General features: G+C 37.8%; 1 protein-coding gene across 1 annotated transcript in view; it reads left to right on the forward strand.

Annotated features, from left to right (window-relative positions):
* Positions 1–2,640: 2,640 nt before the first annotated feature.
* Positions 2,641–17,446, forward strand: part of LOC112050562 (protein O-mannosyl-transferase TMTC1-like) — a 172,708-nt gene continuing 157,902 nt past the window's right edge. Inside the window, exon 1 of the mRNA XM_052881908.1 lies at positions 2,641–2,853. The gene's annotated coding sequence lies outside the window, so the exon portion shown is untranslated. The remainder of the gene's footprint in view (positions 2,854–17,446) is intronic.

Consider the following 17,446-nt stretch of genomic DNA (forward strand, 5'->3'; position numbering starts at 1 on the left):
TTAAATTAAAATTTAATATTGAATCAACCGTTATTGTTCGGATTGTTGTTTCAGACAATGATGATTGTTGATTTATAGTGAAAAGCTTCGACCAAGCTTGACTGTTTAATCTGGTCAGCGTAGAAGGCAGAACGAATGAACAAGAAATGTGATAGTGAGGAGGTGATTTATTCAAGAATTCTGACCGCCGGTTGTTTGGGCACTCTAAAGTCGGAGTATATAAAACTAGTTCGAATCCATCCGGGGCTCTTAGTGATGAGCTTGTCAATGCAGCATGGCACGTAACTTTTAGCCATCTTACACTGCAATAAGGGCTCTGATTTTATGCTCTTATAGCGTGATTCTATTTTGTATTATAAATAACGCAAGCGAGATTTCATTCTATTTTAAACGTTAAGCTACGCTGTTTATCTTATCCCTATTAACGGACGCCCACAACTCTGTTCACGCGAATCTCTATTTTTATAAATCCCGCAGGAACAATGGATTCCGGGATAAAAAGTGGCGTAGGTTCTGATCCAAAGTTTTCATCATTATCATTATCAACCCATATTCGGCTCACTGCTGAGCTCAAGTCTCTTCAGTCAGAGACTTCACACACGCTGAAAATTAAGAATATTCTCTGGTATGCAGGTTTCCTCACGATGTTTTTCTTCACCGTTTGAGACACTTGATATTTATTTCTTAAAATGCACGTAACTGCAAAGTTGGAGGTGCATGCTCCGGACCGGATTCGAACCTACACCTTCTACCAATTTCATTTAAATCGTTACGGTAGTTTAGCCGCATAAAGGTAACAGAGTACGGATAACGATTTAAGAAAATGAAATTGAGTTTAACGTATGCGAGGTCATGGGCGTCTACTTGTATAATAAATTACCCTTTATAGCATAGTTTACCTAACATTCGAAAAAAAATCGCACGCTATTTATTGCAATGAATATCTATCGCCTCTACCCTGACCCCCTATATGCCGGCCCCCTATATCCTGGCCCCTCGAAATCCATGATTAAAATACCTCAGCGCGGATGGCACTCGACCCCTCGTTTCATAAACTTCGGTTGGGAATAGGCCATTTGCATTTTTTAATTGTGTTAACTGCTAAACGACGCTTACACCGCCGACTTGGAGATTGTTTTTTGCCTTTCAATTCATTTAACTGCCCATAACTTAATGGAAATGCTAATTCGAGGATTTTATTTCTGAAACTTTATTCCTTTCAATTTAAAACCCGATTGGAATTCATTTGAATTGGAATTTTTGTTTAGTCGCAAACGAAAGATCGACAATTACTTTCGTCTATAATAAAAGTAACGTTAAAACCTAGGATCTTCGCTATTTGTTCTTATCTTATCTCTTGTTTATTAAAAACTGAACGACCTTCTGAAATATACACACTAATTTATAAATAGAACCTTGGAAATACAATGAAAAAATCATATAATCAAAAAAAATATATATTAAAATTAAATTATTCTGATCTGTAAAATTTACTAAAATGCGTTATTAAAGGCTTATCACAGACAATAATGTATATTATTATGTAAAGAGTTATTAAATTAAAAAAAACAAAGCTATTTTTTATCAAAATCAAATGATAACTATAAGTGTTTGAAAGTATGACGGAGGCGTTATGATGTTTGAATCTGAAACGACAACTGTAATAAAAAAAAAAAGTTAATATCATTATTAAAAAAAATTGTGTATTCAATGGATTTGTATTGAAATCATACAAATGCATCAAATGCACACTCATGAATGTATTAACTCGATAATTTCAATATTAATTACGTTTGCGACGCATATAAGAAGATTATAGAGTATTAAATAAAATATTATTTGAAATGCAGTAATATTAACTAAAATCCTGTTAACTAATTAAGTTATCGTGGTCGGATTAATAAAATGAGTTTAATGATATTATGTTTTTAACCGGAGACTGGTTTTTCACTACTAACGAACTGGGAAATATTACATGTATTGGTTCGATCGGATTTGTATTGTTATTTTTCGCGAAAAGCGTCGTCGATCAAAAAGGACTTTTTAGGCCTCATTCGCACGAGAGTTTTTTTAACGGACGTTAAAAAAGCGTCTTTTTTGATAATCACCGTCAAAAAGCTACTTTTGTTCTTCTGTATTCGACTTCTATGAATGAGTGTGTTTGTATGACTGTGATTTTCTTGAAAACTAATTCGACTTGGATGAATATGGGTTGATAATGATGATAGCATCCTACAGAATCATTCTGTATTAATGAATGCCCGGCTCTTAGTTGGAACACAGATATTCAAAGGACGAGCGAAAATAAAGCCCATCTGGGAACACTTTGCATAATAAGCTAAAACAAGGGTCAAACACAAACTCAGTCAGTTCCGGCCGACATGTGCTACCGAACTTTCTTTACGGCACTACATACTGAAAGGTAATAACAATGACGTCCAAATATTTCGGGGAAGTTTAAATAGCCCTTAACGATCATGTAATAGCGGTGCAAATTGCTTAATTGGGACTCGGTTTAAAGTGGCCTGTTTTAAGATGTTGTGAGAGGAAGGCCGGTTGCACTGAGCATGCGCAGTGGACACTGCAGCTTGGTTCTGAAACGTGTTTTGGATCTTCACTCCTGTCAGTCGATAGGCGATCGTCGTGGGGGGCTGTCGCGTTTTCGGTCACCCTGACGAACGTATCGCGAATACCGACCGCGAATCGAACTTACACTCGTAATGTTTTTGTGGACTGTTTGTATATTTTTAGCGTAACTGCAAAATGTAACTGCATGTCAGTAACTGTGTTTTTGATTGATGTTAACCGTTAAATATGTATGAGCGGGTGTAATTTTTTGAAACCTGAAAAACGGTAAGTGACGTCGATTAATCATCTCTGAAAAAATGTAATTCTGTGTGTGGAGAACACGGTCGGGGAACTGTACATAAGATCCCAGACGATTTATTTAGGTTGGAGCTTTTTATTTTTAGATAAAATGTAAAAGTTACTCTGGCGTAGAAGCGTAGAAGTGCTACGCTTTTGAAACATGACATAACATAAATTCATTAATTCTAGGGTTTTCATAAATTGAATTAATATTTTGGGTGTGTTTACATAATGTGAGCATTTTTGAAATTTTCGGAGACATTATTAACTAACGTGATAAATTCACAATAACTGTACAAAATTGGATGAAATAATTTAAAGTTTGAGAGAATTATTATAATACCCGTATAGTTGTTGAAACATGCCTGTAATCTAAAAATCAAGTTGTAAGATAATGTTTATTATATAACTTGAATTTACATTATAACGGTTGTATTTATTTTGTTATTAAAATTTGACTTTGCAATTGCACGTTGTAGAGTCAACATCTCCTGAGGATGCTCCGGTTTCGGGGTGAAACGTACGTAGAGAGTATTTTGTCGGACCTGGGCGACGTTGTCGCATGGGTTCGTCGGCTTTTCGCGGATGATAACAAAATAAATAAATCATTATATATTATAATTTGCACATTGGCGTTAACAGATTTTATTGATATACTCAGAGCATCAACTTAATATACGTATTTTTTACAAGGCTCGCCAACACATTTACATATTGTTTTTTTTATTTTGCCTATGAATAGACGCTTGATGTAGTTTTTAATTAATTTTATGTGTGAGGTCTCGTGTTTCGGCATCTCATTTCAAAGACATTAATCAAGGAATGTGTATGAATATGTAAATATGCCAGTTAAAGTTATTTGCACTATAACAATTAAACAATTATTATGGTTGATTCTTGTAATTAGATCATGTGATCTAACATCTTTACGATTGAACAAAATAAGATATTGAAAAGCTATTATTTAAACGTACAATTAATACGGTTTACATTAATATAGATTGGCCTTTTTATTAAAAGGCCTTGACCCTGTAACCTTGTTTACCTCCTGTTCAGACAGTTATTTAGTTATTGTGTAGATTGTGTAGGTACTACACCTTCGAATTATTCCGCGAGAAAATCAGTACAAGCCTTCATCATCTTTTTAACCCCATTACATTTTAGTCAATGTACAAATTACCGTAAGTATAGTTTGAAAATTTACAGACTTGCCAAACCCTATTTACACCGCAATTTTTCATTTTCAATCTCTCTTACTGTTAGGTTCTTTCAACTCCTGCTTCTTCATCATTTGTATTTTTGCAACAAAACATAAATTTCATCAAAATCGTTTCTTCAGTTTAACCGTGAAAAGGTAACAGAAAAACAAACTTACTTTTCTATTAGTACGAGTAAGTTTGGTATGTATAACGTGACTTTCTAGTGGTACAAGAATTTTCAAAATTAGTTAAGTAGATCCAGAGATTATTGTAGGGATAATAACACAAACTCTTAATAATATTAGTAAAGATATAGACTAGTAAACGACCCGGCTCTTGCTTAGCAGCATTGCTGTATTTCAGACCGCGGTCTATCTATACGTATATTATAAAGCTGCAGAGTTAGTTTGTTTGAACGTTTTAATCTCAATAACTAAAAACATCTTATGAGTTGGATAGTCCATATATCAAGCTTTATAAAAGCACGCAAATAGGAGTGAAGGAAGATTTGGTATGGATAATTCAAGTTTCAAACCTTAATTTGATATTCCGGTGTCTTCAATGTACCTACTCGTACAACGATGGAGTTTGTGTATTTTTAATAATTTTAAATGAAAGCTAAGTAAAAGTTTAGCTTGCGTACACTTGCCCTAAGTTCCCCGTTACGTTCACTGGTTGTGTAGCGCAGAATGCCTCGGTAACTTTGTTGGGAGAACTTTTTACCGCCTCGGGTAGCACCGGGTGAGATCAGTTCTTCATTATGTGAGTTTGATGTTGTACGTTACGCTGTATTATACTTGTACTAGCTCGCCCGCGACTTTGTCCGCGTGGAATACAGTTTTTCACAAATCCCGCGGGAATCACGAATTTTTCCGGGATGAAAAGTGTCCTATGTGTTAATCCAATCCAATCCAAAAAAGGCGTTAAAGAGTAACAAATATTCATACAAAATTTCTAGTAGTTATCAAAGTAGGATACTTTTTTCTTTGATCAAATGTAAGTTGACTAAATGAATAACTCTTCTGTTATAATCATCATTATCTGCTTATTTTGATGGGCCTCCACAGGGCCAGGCCTTATATAGGAGAGGCGATATGAGGCTTAAAACCACCACGCTGCTCCAATGCGAGTTGGTGAGCTCAGGGTGATAATGTCTTATTGGTTAATGACCACTATTATTTGTTAATGATAATAAGCGTGGCATGAGGGTATAACACCACAAACTTCCCAATTTCGTGCTTTCATCTGAGAATTTTTTACTGAAAATTTCTTACAGGAAAGAAAAATTTAGTATCTCATAGCTAGACACAGGATTTGAACCCAGGACCGCGTGTTCAGAAAAGACAGGGAAAAATATTTATTGATGTTTATTTTCAAAAGAGATATTACTATACAAATAGTAATAGTAGATAAGAAATCGGGTCGTGGGTGGCACTGGAATTCTCTAAGTATTGCTTTCTTCCAAGAAATCTTCAGTTAAAAATCTTAGCTCGGAGTTGGAAAGTTGGTTGCAAACAGCAACACACCCCTATCCTCGGAGAACACGTTATGCCATTCATCATTAGAAACCCGTTTTCGGCTCGCTATTGAGCATGAGTCTCTTTCTAGAATTCCACCAGGCTAGCCCGATGCGATTGGCAGACTTCACACACGTAGAGAATTAAGAAAATCCTCAGTTATGCAGGTCTCCTCACGATGTTTTTCCTTGACTGTTTGAGACAAGTAATATTTAACTCCTTAAAATGCACATCTGAAAAGTTAGAGGTGCATGCCCCGGACCGGACTTGAAAGTCCGGCCTCCGAATGTAAAACAGAGGTCATATCCACTGGGTTATCAAGGTTAGGCCATTGGTCGGTTTATATTCATTAAATAAATATTTTAGCAGTGCTGGGTCTTAGCTCCATATCCCGTTTCCTATTCGGGAATCCTCCTCGGGGTCGTCAAAATACGCTGACAAATATAATATTTTTTACATAAAAATGGAACCGACTTCAAAGACGTATTTCAATTATTTGGATTTTAATGCAAAATGACTTTTTCATGAAAATTAAATTGAAATCTGTATACTCTTACAAACAAAAAAGATTTTCCAAAATTGGTTAATAAATGACAAATTTATGAGGTAACAAACATAAAAAAACATACGCGTCGATATGAGAACCTTCTCCATTCTTTGAAATAAGTTGATATTGAAAAAAATATATACCATCTAATTGAGAAACTACCTTTTTTTTGAAGTCGGTTAAAAATGTTCGACATCACCATGTTTATAAAACAATAGAATGAATGCCATTAACGTCTGAAGTTTGTTAAGGGCTTCGACGAGTGCTTGTAAGTTTGATTCGTAGACACGTATTTTACTATGCTTGTTATGTTTTACACTAGTGAACGAACCGTGACTCTTGTTTGGCAGCATTGCTGTTTCGAACTGCGATATTTTAAAGCCGAAGAGTTAGTTTGTTTGAACGCTTTAATCTCAGTAACTTACAACATTTTTGCGTTCGATAGTCCATTTATCGAGGTATGTTATGGGCTTTATAAACTGCGCTACGACCAATAGGCAAAAACGGGAAAATATTCCTTTTGAGAGCTAACGTTAACAGATAAAGTTAACAGTTAAGCTACAATCATGTATGACAGAATAATTCTTTTTTATAAGTTTTAAAAGGGTTTCCACACGGGCAAAGCAGCGGGCCTTCACTAGTCACAAATAATAATTACTAATATTCATTGCCAAAAACTATATTTACTGAATCATTATACAAATGATAATATAAATCAGATAATGATATTTATTAGACATATAATAATAATATACAATCATAATAATAATTATTACATGAGCATGCACCTACAACGTTTCAATTGTAAGCATTTTAAGAAATTCAATATCACGTGTCTCAAACGGTGCTGAACAACCATCGTGAGGAAACCTGCTTACAAGAGAATTTTCTTAATTCTCTACGTGTGTGAAGTCTGCCAATCCGCATTGGGCCAGCGTGGTGGACTATTGACCTAACCCCTCTCATTCTTAGAGGACGAGTCTCCTCTAAAAACGAGTCTCCTCTAAGGCTCAGCAGTGAGCCGAATATGGGTTGAATGACTTATAAATTGCCCTTTATTCGAGAATCAGTGGGAGAAAAACTTCTTTCAATACCAGTCATTTGTTATTGAAAGAAGTTTACCCTACGGCTAGAAAACAGAACGTTCAATAGTCCTTGAATTCAAGTGATTGTTAGTTCAGTTCCCGTCCTGTTGTATTGAAGTTGAAGTGATCGCGCTCTTAACTAGGTGTTGCTCGTGACTTTGCATAATTATGACCAACTTTTTTTCATTTCATTTATTCTTTACATGTTAGCCCTTGTCTACAATCTCACACGATGGTAAGTGGTGATGCAGTCTAAGATGGAAGCGGGCTAACTTGTTCGAAGGTAGATGAAAATCCACACCCCTTTTTCGGTTTTTACACGGCGTCGTACCGGAACGCTAAATCGCTTGGCGGTACGTTTTTGCCGGTAGGGTGCCCACCGGCCAACTGGCAGACTCCCCGTGGTTTCACCCACATAGTTCCCATTTCCGTAAGAATGCGATAAAGTACTAATTAGAACTCTGCACTCGCAATTATCATGATCATTACAATTTCTATAAAACTAGCTGACGCCGTTAGGTTTTACCCGCGTGGTTCCCGTTCCCGTAGGAATACAGGGATAATATATATAGCCTATAGCCCTCCTCGATAAATGGGCTATCTAACAAAGAAATAATTTTTCAAATCGGACCAGAAGTTCCTGAGAGAGTGCGTTTGTTTGCTTGTTTGTTCGCGTTCAAACAAGCAAACAAACAAACTCGTCAGCTTTATAATATTGGTATAGATTAGTATAGATTAAGCATTATCTCCCTAAGCCCACCAAATCACTTTGTAGTAGTGTGGTTGGACTTAGCTTGTTGTTGTGATAGGAGTAATGAGAACTGAGGCCTTACCACAATCTCTCAAATCCATAGCGATTCCATAATCTTTCGACATTTCCTACCCTGGGAGCTATTAAGCTTATCGCAGGATTATTTCGTGTAGCAATTTTGGACAACACCGACCATTTTGGTGTCAGAAGTGGGATATTAACTGTTCTCTGCAGTCACCAGTCATTCCAAAATTTCAAAAAAAAATTAAAATTAATTTATTTTAAGTAGGCTCAGATTACAAGCACTTTTGATACGTCAGTTGACTATTTGTAAAGATTGTACCACCGGTTCGGAAGGCAGGTTCTGCTGAGAAGATACCGGCAAGAAACTCAACAGTTGCTCTTTTAAAAAAATCATACAATAGGTATTATAATATAAAACAAACTAAAGGATAATCCTCCATTGCATTCGAATGCTAATTCACTTTGGGAACATCTCAAGACTTGTATAACGGACACCCTTAGAAATATCGCAAAGTCTAGAGTAGCTAAACCTAGAAAGCAACAATGGCTAACGCATAGCACCTGGAAACTAATAGACAAGAGAAAAGAAATTAAACTGAAAGGACTTCAGAACCCAGTAGTGATGGACGATTATGCGAATATATGTAAGGACATCCTGAAAAGTTGTCGAGACGATAAAAACCAATTTATTCAAGACATCTGCCGCAAAATTGAACGTCACTCTCTAAAACTTGAAACATCGGACCTGTTTCAGAAGGTTCACCTCTTGTCTAGGCAGTTCAAACCAAAAACGTGGGTCGTGGAAGACTCCGAGGGTCAACTTTTACTTGAGCTTGACGCAATAGCTGAAAGGTGGCGTAGTTATTGCGAAAATCTGTACAATGATTCCAGTGATCCAGAAACAACACATCACACTAACTGTAACAACTTGGAGTTAGAACCATCAATCCTCCGATCAGAGATCATTGCTGCGTTAAACAAGCTTAAGATGAAAAAAGCTCCTGGGTCAGACAACATTACAGCTGAGGCATTGAAAGCTCTAGGGGAAACCGGTATCGATATGCTGCAAATGATTTGCGACTTAATTTGGCAAAAAGGTGAATGGCCAAATGATTGGGCTATGTCAGTCGTAGTTCCTCTGCACAAAAAAGGCTCGACACGGAAATGTGATCACTATCGTACTTTGTCACTAATCTCCCATGCCAGCAAAGTACTATTGTATATTATTAACAACCGCATTCGTCATTACCTAGATTGGCAAATTCCTCAGGAACAAGCTGGTTTCGTCAAAGGCAAAGGCACCCGAGAACAAATTTTAAATGTGCGACAGCTAATCGAGAAAGCATACGAATTCAATACGCCAATGATTATGTGCTTTGTTGATTATAGCAAAGCTTTCGATTGCGTTAACTGGAGTTGTTTGTGGGGAGTGCTTGCAGACCTGGGAGTGCCACAACATCTAGTAACACTGCTCATAAACCTGTACAGCAGTAGCACAGGAATTGTAAGAATAGATGAGGTTACATCCAACACTTTCAAGTTCTGCAAAGGTGTTAGGCAGGGTTGTGTGCTTTCTCCTATTCTGTTCAATATATATGGAGAGTATATAATGAGACGAACTCTCGAAGACTGGGATGGTGGCATCAGCATTGGTGGAGCAAAGTTAACCAATTTACGCTACGCTGATGACACAACTCTCTTAGCAGCATCGGAGGGAGAGATGACATCTTTATTGAACAGAATGGCACGTGTAAGCGAAGAAATGGGTCTCTCCATAAACAAATCGAAAACAAAATTAATGGTTGTTGATCGCGCCAATAAATTACAACTCACTGGCTCTTTGAATCTTGAAATAGTTCAAAATTTCATATATCTGGGTTCCAATATAACAAACACAGGATCATGTGAGATGGAAATTCGCAGAAGAATTGGGATGGCCAAAAGTGCCATGTCTCAACTGCATAAAATTTGGAAAGACAGGAACATCTCCTTAAACACAAAAATGCGTCTTGTCCGGACTCTAATCTTTCCAATATTCACATATGCAGCTGAGACATGGACTATCAAATCAGCTGATCGGCATCGCATAGATGCCTTTGAGATGTGGTGCTGGCGAAGAATGCTCCGTATTCCGTGGACAGTGCATAGGACCAATGTATCGGTGTTGAAACAACTCAACATCTCGAAAAGACTTTCCACCGCCTGTCTTCAGAGGATTCTTGAGTACTTCGGTCACATTGCCAGGAGAGAAGGAGATAACCTAGAGAAACTTGTTATCACTGGCAAAGTGGAAGGAAAGAGACCTCGGGGACGTAGCCCGATGCGTTGGTCAGATCAAATCCGCACCACTCTCGATACAAAAGTACACGATGCTCTACAAGTCGCGAAAAGCCGAGCCGCATGGCGTGACATCGTGCGGAAAAAAGTTATGAATGTGTGATAGGGGTCACGACCCTCAGTAATGAGGAACACGACGCGGAGAGAGAGGTATTATAATTTACAATTGATGACAGCATTACAATTTCTTATAGTTTTACTTCTGTGTTAAAGGTGGAAGCTGGTCCAATGGCGTCCAAGCATCTTTATCATTAACGAATTCATCAATGGTGTAGTAACTTTGACTAAGTAAATGTTTTTTAACACATTGCTTAAAGCTATGCATTGGCAGGTCCATCACAGTCTTGGGGACATTAAAAAGGAGATTCTAAAACCATTATAATGTAGTAGTTATTCCTTTTTTAGCTAGAACATGCGGTATCGGTTACGTAACACATGTTACCGTAATTGATACAATTTATCATAGCATTGCGGTCTATAATGAAATAGAAATTTGTCATCTCTATTTAACACTAAAACCGTTTTGTACCGCTCGTTGTGGTTTCTAATTGATCAATAGTGATGTAATTATTGCACACCACAAAATTATTATTACAATGCACATAAAACCTATGCATAGAGCCGCGATAGACCAGTAGATATGACCTCGCCTTCGATTCTTACCTATGCAGCTCTTACAATCTATACTTCAGGTAATGTTTGTATGTTTGTAAGCTAATAAATGGTTTTTTATGGGTTAATGTTTGGAACCACTGACTCAATTTATATAATTCTTTTACCAGTATATGAATATTAGAGTTATCTATTTTTAATAAGGCTAAGGCAAAACAACATTTGTTGGGTCAGCTAGTCAATTTATGAAGGAATAAGTATGTGGTAAAGGTTACATTAGGTAAGGTAATTTTTTATTCCTTGGGGATATCCGCTATTCTAGGAGCTGACAAATTTTCAGTCTTACAATGAGGTAAGCTCTTGGTCTATCTTAAGCTCTTAGTCTACACTCTTAGTCACACAATGTCACACTTTGTTGATCCATTTCCTCATTGCCTTGTGTGTAACGTAGTTTACGGGTTGCACCTAACTATAAAACACGACTTTGTTTGTTTTTTCGTAGATGGGAACTTTAGGAAAAGTGCGTGTTATCTGTGATTTACAATCCTTAGCCGACGTTGCTAATTATTAGGTCAGATAACATCACAGGTAATTTGAACCATTAGTTATCGTAACTCGGTTAAAGTTTAACAGACATTTGAAGTTTAACGTTTGTGTTAACAACAACATGAAAACAAACAAGAGTAATAAATTCGATATTGTGTATAAAGACATTTTGAAAAATTCAACTATCTGCGTATTAAGTTTCACGATACTGAACCCACCACGCTTCTCTATTGTGGGTTGGTGCATGATGAAGTTGGTGATGATGTTTGCCTCTAAAACGATCAATAATTAACAACCCAAATTTGGTTCATTGTTGACTCGTTAGGCTTGGTTTAGGCTAATAGTCGTAGATCATCACGTTGTAGAGAATTAAGAAAATTCTCTGGTATGCAGGTTTCCTCACAATGTTTTTTCTTCACCCTTTGATACAATGTCATATTTAATTTATTTTATTTTTAATACAATACCTGGACCGGATTCAATATTACGCCCTCCCAATCGAAGGCAGAGGTAGCATCCACTGGGCAATCACGGCTTCAATAAATACATCACTGTAAAAGATGATTACATTGCTTAAATTTATGCATTGACAGGACCAAAACTGTCTTGAGGTCTTGTTAAAAAAAAGAACCACAAACTGTACGAAAAAAAATATACTTTTTGGAGACTAATTTATCCCTTTACGCACACTCTTCATCTTTTGCTGCTCAAACATATATCACTACAAATGACTCTTCGAGTATGGAAACTTGAATAAATTGATTTCAACTCCTTCCATGGAGGTTAATACTGAGTTTTTCTCTCAAGTGCTTACAAAGACGTTCACCGAGTTTACAAATCCATTAAAACAATTCGTAGTATAAGGAACGATTAATTACACAGATCGCGCGTGGCTACGGCGGCGGGCGGTGGATTATCGGGCCCTTTGTCTGGAGCGGATTCTTGTGCTAACAGCTTTTAAATTCCTACCCCCATTACCCATCAAAGGATTACCGTCGATCGTATATCGATTCTGGCTGTAACGGTGGCAGTTAGCTTCGATTTGCGTATTTGCTCACTTAGCTTGTATAATTCTTTAAAAGCTTCCTGGATTTGGCTGAACTCATTTTCGCGAGGTCCTGAGTTCTATCTATGCCGACCTATTGACCCTTCTCCTTTTCCTGGCTTTTCGCTTTGTTGAAAGGGAATGGAAATATGGTGTTTTGAAAAAGATTTACTTTTTTCTATAAAAACCTCAGATTCCAATGCAATGTGTTTGTGTTGATAGCTTATAAATTCCTAATCAGATTACCCATCAAATTATTACCGGATATAATATCGATTCTAGCTGTTAGGGCTCCCGCACACGGGCCACCGGCCACAACCACAAAACGCCGCTACCGGGAAATTTTCTGTAATTTTAATACATTGTATATGGACTCGCCGCACACGGTTGACGCCGGTGGCCGCCACACGCTACAATCGTCGCTACTCGCTTCCGCAACGGCTACTAACTGCTGACACAAAACGTCACAACACGCCACATCTGCGATTCCGCACCCCTCTCTGTTAAAATTGGATGTATCCAATAACTACGGATTCGTTTTCTACGACGTTGTCTTATCAAAAGCAGCGCAATTAAACCTTCTTCGTTCGAGTCTATTATGATACTATATGCATGTGTTAAAAAAAGTAGCAGCCACCGACCACAAGTGTCGACCACCGGCCACAAGTGGCTGTCGCACGCTTCAGCTACTTTTGTAGCCCCTTCTTGCGGCGACACATATGGTGGCACTTATCTTCGATTTGCGTATTTGCTCACTTCATCTTCATTATTAACAGACGATGGACGTCCACAGCTGCACATAGACCTCTTGCATGGACTTCCAGACACCACGGTCACGAACCGCTAGCATCCAACTCCCTGGAACCCGCTTGACCCCCCACCACTAGTTGTCCTCAGTCCAACTAGTGGTGGGGGGTCTATCAACACTGCGCTTTTCAGAACCTTGGGACCGCAATGTCCATCGGTTTCGCTCACTTAACATGTATAATTCTTCAAAAGCTTCCTGGTTTTGACTGGACTGAATTTCGCAAGGACATAACTTCAATGCCTGGCTGCAGGTATACTGTTGAACATACTCCTAGTACTAATAGGTATTTTCAAATGGTGGATGGTTGAGGAGCTGAACTTAAAGCTACGAGTTCCTATAAGATCAATCTCCGGCTGATGGACATATGTTTTTTCAATCAAGGTTTTGAAATCCGAGACCTCATGATTTGTCACTGTAGTCTATAAGGCAGCCCTTTGTGACCGCATGCAATTAAAACACTATTCCAATCGTAACAATAGCTGATAGAGCCCGCATTATGTGTCGTCATTATTGCGTTCAGAATTAGTTCTCGTATGGCTCGATCCGTTCCAACAATGTTGTCCATGCGAATAGATTATTGTGCCAATTTTCCCTAGTTTTCAACCACCTACGCATAAGAGGGTATATTAACCAAATAGAGCTTTCTTGTATGTAATAGCCATGTTAATTTCTGCCAGTAAGAAGCTGTTAATCCGTTGGCGCAATGGTATGTGCGGTATAAAGAACTTCGGCTGGGCCGATTAAGATTTTCTTAATTGGTCCAGGTCTGGCTGGTGGGAGGCTTCGGCCTTGGCTAGTTACCACCCTACTGACAACGGCGTACCGGCCAAGTGATTAAGCGTTCCGGTACGATGTCTTGTAGAAACCGAAAGGAGTGTAGATTTTCATCCTACTCCTAACAGATAGATTGACAGACTAGATTGTATCATCACTTACCAGCAGGTGAGATTGCAAAAGTGAAAAAGGTAGCTAAGAAAGAAGTACTTGGATGATATCACTTTAAGTTGTCTTCTTATTCAATTGTTGTCAACTTACCTCTCATACCAGACCAAACCAGACCAGAATGAATAAGATTTTTCTTAATATGATAAGATCTTATAAGATTGTTCCAAAAATTGGTCCATAAGCTAGTCCTTAAATATCAGCATATTTCAAACTACAAAATGCATAAGATCACGTAAATCTATGACAAGGCAAGATTGAGTTATCTTCGTAGATAATGATGAAAGGAAGTCATGAAAGAAGGAATAATCTTTTAAACATAATAATGGAACCGACTTAAAAGACGTATTTCAGTTATATTGATTTTAAAACCAAATTCCTAAACGGATTGTCATGAAAATTAAATGGGAATTTTTTTTTTTTTTTTTTTTTTTGTTGGTTTTATCTGCAATCAGTCGACAGACTATAAGCGGATTAGTGGTAGGAAAGCATGGCGTTGGCAGAACTGGGGACCACTGTCCTCAAGTCTGCATTGTATCGAGCACGTCTGCCCGTTTTAATCTTTTAACTCTGTCAGCAGTCAACAGCCCACAAGCTAGTGGGTTTGGATGTTTCAACAAGCGTGTCCGATGTTGCATTTTGTGCTTCTTTATCTCTTCCTGAATTGTTGGTATTTCTAAGTATTGGTGTATTTCAGTGTTGCGTGAGTACCAGGGCGCATTAGCAATTGTTCTTAATATTCTATTCTGGGCTCTTTGGATGACTAGAGTGTTGGATGTGCTAGCGGTAGACCAGATCTGAATTCCATAGAGCCAAATAGGTTTCAGAATAGTGCAATACACTAGCAATTTATTGTTGAGAGACAATACAGACTGCCTGCCTAGGAGCCAGAGTAAGTTTCTAAAGCGGTTATTAAGGTCGTCGCGCTTATTTTTAATGTGATCCTTCCATGTGAGACGTCGGTCTAAGTAAAATCCTAAGTACTTCACGCATGTAGTTTGTGGTAATGTTTCTTTGTCAAGATTAACTGCCGGACAATCTCCTGATCTTAGAGTGAAGGTAATGTGCTGGGATTTAGATGCGCTAGGCTTAATTCGCCACTTTTTAAGCCATTTATTAGTCACGTCAAGCTGTTTCTGTAGTTGTCTACTTGCTATAGTCGCATCATTACTGCAAGAAAGAAAGGCAGCATCGTCAGCAAATGTAGCAACAGTAACATTCGATGAGAGGGGTAAGTCGCATGTAAAGATATTATACAGCACAGGACCTAAAACGGAACCTTGTGGCACTCCAGCAGTACACCTGTAGAAACCAGACCTCGCATCTTGTTCCTTTACTTGAAAGAATCTATCTTTTAAGTATGACTCTAATATAGGGAACATGGAATGAGGTAAGAGTTTTTTAATCTTGCATAGAAGCCCTTTGTGCCAAACTTTATCAAATGCCTGTTGAATGTCAAGAAAGGCTGCAGAGCAATATTCTTTTCTTTCAAGGCATTGCCGAATAGTATCATACACTCTATGGACCTGTTCCACCGTAGAGTGTTCCTGACGAAAGCCAAATTGATGCTCAGGTATAATACAGCATTCCTCAAGGTTAGTTTTCAGTCTTGCCAAGAAAACTCTTTCCCATAGTTTGGATAATACCGGCGTAAGGCTTATCGGGCGGTAAGAAGACGTTTCTTCAACAGGTTTTCCAGGCTTGGGTATCATAATCACTTGTGATACTTTCCATGTGTCAGGAAAGTGGCATATTCTAAATGTAGCGTTAAACAGGTTAGCAAGGAATATCAAGCACTTTTTGGGTAACTCTTTTAGTACTCCAGGTGTTATAAGATCGAAACCAGGGGCTTTCTTACTGTCTAACAGAGCAATTAATTTTCCAATTTCCTTTGGAGATGTCGGTTTAATGGGTAAGCAAAGTTGCAGATCCTGGGCTAGGATAGTATCGATATCAGGGTCATCAGGGTCTTGGTGTTCGTTAGGCCGAAATACACTTTGCAGATGTACTGCAAACACTTCCGCTTTCTCTTCGTCAGTACGCGCCCATGTCGTTCCAGTTCTGATCGGTGGAAGGTGTTTTTGGGGGTTTGCTAAAGAGTTTTTGGTGGCCTTCCACAATGAGTGATCCCCTATACCTGTAGGCGACATTTGTTCTAGGTTATTTTTAGAGATTTCATTGTTAGTCGTTTTAAGGATCTCTTTAAGTTCTTTGGCAAATGGGAATGGGAAGTATATTTTTTCAAACCAAAACAGAATTTTCAAAATTGAATAAAGGACGAATTTGTGAGGTAACAAAGACATACGCATCGAATTGAGAACCACATCCTTTTTTTTAAGTCGGTAGAAAAAAATCTGACACAAAAGTCGTTATTCTAGCTAAATTATTGACTGATGCGGGCTTTCTAAAATTTTTGATTTTAACTTGTCCAATTAAAGTTTGCAGTCTGTTCGACGTTCCTAAATGCTTTACTATTTAGTACAAGAATCATTACATGCGATTGGATTTATTTAACAATATTCTCGTACATTATTTGTCGTTACAATACGTGATTAAAATAAATTGGCAATCATTGGAGGGACAATGGAGGGCTTTGTGCGTGGGGTCGCGACTGTTATTGTACTCCAAATTAGCTCTGATTTGGGTCGGAAAGCGATCAATATTAAAATACCATACCTTGATTTTTTTTTTCTTATTTAGAAAGAAAGAAAGAAAATAAATTTATTCATATCTAAAAGTTACAGACAGTCAATAAATACCTTATCCTTATGACAGCATGTCTGTCTGTAACCCTTAAAAAGAAAGGGTTTACAGCTCAGCATATGCCGTGCACTACATACAAGCACACAGCGGATCATATATCACATAGCAACATACACGGCGCTGATTTTCAGCTGAGACCCGTGTGACGTCACAGCTAATATAAATACATTCAAATGAACATAATTAAAATAAGCAGAAAATATGTGTTACAATTTAAAATAAATAAATTAGATAGTGGGTAAGCATGTAATCGGTCGGTAGTTTTTAGGATCTGTCGTACTTCCGGATTTTTGTAGTAGGAACGTGACCCCAGTTGTTAAAAATGTCGGTAGCGATCCAGTGTCAATGGCATTTTAAAATTGCACTGCCAAGATAGTATGGGCGCTACGAAACCATTTAACC

Source organism: Bicyclus anynana, chromosome 6 (assembly GCF_947172395.1).
Source record: "Bicyclus anynana chromosome 6, ilBicAnyn1.1, whole genome shotgun sequence".
Lineage (NCBI taxonomy): Eukaryota > Metazoa > Arthropoda > Insecta > Lepidoptera > Nymphalidae > Bicyclus > Bicyclus anynana.